Source organism: Amia ocellicauda (genome assembly GCF_036373705.1).
Source record: "Amia ocellicauda isolate fAmiCal2 chromosome 11 unlocalized genomic scaffold, fAmiCal2.hap1 SUPER_11_unloc_4, whole genome shotgun sequence".
Classification (NCBI taxonomy): Eukaryota; Metazoa; Chordata; class Actinopteri; order Amiiformes; family Amiidae; genus Amia; species Amia ocellicauda.
This window is the reverse complement of record NW_027102662.1, coordinates 26433-30447: the sequence shown is the minus strand read 5'-3', so window position 1 is coordinate 30447 and position 4015 is coordinate 26433. Positions and strand designations below refer to the sequence as shown.

The window sequence follows — 4015 nt, the reverse complement described above, 5'->3', positions numbered from 1 at the left end:
CTTATACTGATGTCCACATGCCGGATCTTCTTGTAAGGCATTGTTCTGGTCTGGCCTTTGTGCCGCCCTGTTACCAATTAACATATCAAAACCAACCAATAAAATGACACTGCATCAAATTTCAAATAGAAACCAAGATGGAGACGATCTCTCTCCTCTCTACTCTAAACTTTTATTAGAACCTTTTGGTCTCTCAAAAAAACATTTTTAAGCATCAAGACCTATAGTCAACAACCACTAAGAATATTTTAGGCCTTTATAAGCGCTAAAAAACAACCTGAGCCAAGAAAATAACCATAAAGATCTAAAATAACTAGCGCTTTTACAGTGATTTTTTTTTTTTTTTTTTAATAGCGATGCTTTGTTTGGTATTAAACAAGTCACAAACTACTCAGAACAGAGTTTATCCCCGCAAAAGAGATATTTGGGTTTACTTTACAAAGCTTATGAATTATATAGGTTAAAAGTATTCTGAATGTTTTGATACCACACGCCATACCTACTGTTGTCTGAGCCCACCCCCGCCCCCCATGGTGTGAGTGATTTAGCCTTGAGTGTTGTGATCTATTTAGCATTGAGTGATCAGTTGTTTTTATTTTTTAAACGATTCCTTATCATCAGGGATTGAGACTGCTAAAATACCTTAAAAGCATATCCTTATCTTAAGTCTAACTCTTATGAGCTTTAAGACCCTAGAATGTATTTAAGTAAAACGACTGAACACATTATGTGAGAGATAAAATATAACCACAGCTTTTTTTTTTTTTTTTTACAAAAACAATTAACCTATACACACAAACACCCACACACACACCCTCTTTTTTAATTTTATTTTTAATTAAATTTGAGGGGAGAGACAGAGCCAGATACAGTGTGGATAACATAAATACCCTATGCAAAACAGGCATTGATAGGACCTGGGATCATAACAGACAACAGAACTTGTTAATCTTATAAAATGATTGGGCGAGATAGAGAGAGAGACAGACAGAGACAGTGTGAATATGATAAACGCACTATTCAAAACTGGCATTGTTAAGACCTGGGACCATTACAGACAACAGAACTTGTTGATCTTATAACGGTTTAGATTTACTAAACCATTACATGTATATTTAAAAAAGACCCCCAACCACTACAGGAAGAGCCGACCCATTCACACTCTACAGTTGACCAACAAGAACAACAAGAACAACAGGTTATGGGCGGCCTTGTTGTTCAGGGTTTTATGGGTGTACACTTTCTGACGGATATGACGTAGGAATAATTAAGGATATAACTCTACCTAAAATCACGCCCCCCAATTATGACGTAGGAATATTAATAAGTTTAGGGCATACGTCATAACAAAATAGGCCGCGCCCAAAAAACCCTACTATCTACTCATAAGAGTAACAGCAATGTCGCCGATCCTGCTACGGTCGTATTGTAACAGCAACAACATGTATCGATTTTAAAAGTGTCAGTTCCTGCGCCTCGCAAAGCTACCCTTCTGTGATCGTTTGTTCTCAAGGTCAGGATTTCTTGCCACTCCGAGGAAGAGAAAACGACATCCAGCCTTGGGGCAGAGAGATGGGGACAGGTAACACGGCACTGGCACGCGTGCACCGCGGGTTGTTTCCGCCCGGTTTCAAACCAGGGACCTTTCGCGTGTGAGGCAAACGTGATAGCCACTAAACTACAGAAACCAACCCGTCCTGGTGTTTCGAATGGCTCCCATCGAAGCCGGCAGGTAAAACGTGCACAGGCGTTTCCCGTGGGCCAGCCTGTGAGATAAAGGTTTCTATTTTCACTGACCTATTTTGCATTGCTCAAGGGCACATCAGGACACTTTGGAAACTCTTTCAAAGGAAGAACGTCCTGAGCTATGACAAGACTTACACTTACCCCAACAAGGTGATGCTCAATGGCTTGTTCAAACAGCTGCTGCTCGTCTTGTGCCACCATCAGACAATCACAGAGCTATTGTGCCTTCTACACCTTACGGTAGCAACAAATCTAACTACTGCTTTACTTTAACAATAATAATGACGGCGACTACGACGACAACAAGAACAACAAGAACAACAACAACATCAACAAGAACAACAACATCATCATCATCATCATCATTATCATTAGATTTTAATTAAAAGTGGCTACACGAGCGTTAACAATTTCAACCTGTCGACGGACGGACGCTCTGAGTGCACCGATTTCGGGACACTTCGATAACTCTTTCAAAGGCAGGACGCCCTGCGCTCAGACAGTGCCTGCACTTAGCCCAACAAGGTGATGCTGAATGGCTTGTTCAAACGGCTGGTGGTCTTCCGTCACCACCAGACTATCAGAGCTATACTGCGCCTTCAACTACATAAGAGTAACAGCAATGTCGCCGATCCTGCTACGGTCGTATTGTAACAGCAACAACATGTATCGATTTTAAAAGTGTCAGTTCCAGCGCCTCGCAAAGCTACCCTTCTGCGATCGTTTGTTCTCAAGGTCAGGATTTCTTGCCACTCCGAGCAAGAGAAAACGACGGCCAGCCTCGGGGCAGAGAGATGGGGACGGGTAACACAGCACTGGCACGCATGCACCGCGGGTTGTTTCCGCCCGGTTTCGAACCGGGGACCTTTCGCGTGTGAGGCGAACGTGATAGCCACTACACTACGGAAACCGACCCGTCCTGGTGTTTCGAATGGCTCCCATCGAAGCCGGCTGGTAAAACGCACACAGGCGTTTCCCGTGGGCCAGCCTGTGAGATAAAGGTTTCTATTTTCACTGACCTATTTTGCATTGCTCAAGGGCACATCAGGACACTTTGGAAACTCTTTCAAAGGAAGAACGCCCTGAGCTATGACAAGACTTACACTTTTCCCAACAAGGTGATGCTCAATGGCTTGTTCAAACAGTTGCTGCTCGTCTTGTGCCACCATCAGACAATCACAGAGCTATTGTGCCTTCTACACCTTACGGTAGCAACAAATCTAACTACTGCTTTACTTTAACAATAATAATGACGGCGACTACGACGACAACAAGAACAACAACAACAACAACAACAATATCATCATCATCATCATCATCATCAGATTTTAATTAAAAGACCACCAGACTATCAGAGCTATACTGCGCCTTCAACTACATAAGAGTAGATAGTAGGGTTTTTTGGGCGCGGCCTATTTGTTATGACGTATGCCCTAAGCTTATTAATATTCCTACGTCATAATTGGGGGGCGTGATTTTAGGTAGAGTTATTTCCTTAATTATTCCTACGTCATATCCGTCAGAAAGTGTACACCCATAAAACCCTGAACATCAAGGCCACCCATAAATACCCCCACCCCTCTGAAGGCAACGCCCCGAAACTCTCCTCTCTATTTAAGAACCCGCGCTGCTTTTAGGCAATACCTCTTTAATTCTCAGCATCAGAAACATCCCGCTTCTTCAACATGTCCAGCGACATCAACATGAAACCCCGCAAGAAACAATCCCGGGCAAGGGTTCCTGTAATCACCATTTTGAAGATTGAACGCTCCTGGGTGTTGTTCTGGGGGGCTCGACGGGGTTACCGCTTTAAAAGGTATCCCAGCTATGTTGGAGTGGAGCTTTTTGCTTTGGGAGAGAAGGAGGGTACGTTGGAACCTTTTGAGACGGTAATTGAATACTCTTATGAGGACTGGTTGAAGGTGATGGCCTGGAGAGATCTGGGGCTTGTGGATAAGACTCTAGAAGGCTTGCAAGAGGGTCCAAGAGAATGCGAAATGGAGTCTCCGACTCAGGGTTTTGAAAGGTGTGAATGGGAAAGCTTGCAGAACTACGGTAGAGTGGTGAAGAGTCTATCTCTAACTACAGATCGTAAGGTTTTGTTTAGCAGTACCCTGATTACAAACCCTATTGAAGGGGGTGTGGAGGATCCAGAAAAACAGGTTACTGAAATTATGTTTGACGCCGTGGACTGGCCGTTCTTGAAAGAGGTCATAAACTGTATAAATGATGGTTTTGACATCTTGACCAAATGTTCGCAACTGGATTT

The 4015-nt window shown here is 43.3% G+C and overlaps 1 non-coding gene across 1 annotated transcript; it reads right to left on the bottom strand.

The window, feature by feature from the left end:
* Window positions 1-2583: 2583 nt before the first annotated feature.
* trnav-cac (transfer RNA valine (anticodon CAC)) lies at window positions 2584-2656 on the bottom strand. Its single transcript has one exon. It is a non-coding gene; the product is annotated as a tRNA-Val (tRNA).
* Between the last annotated feature and the right edge of the window lie 1359 nt (window positions 2657-4015).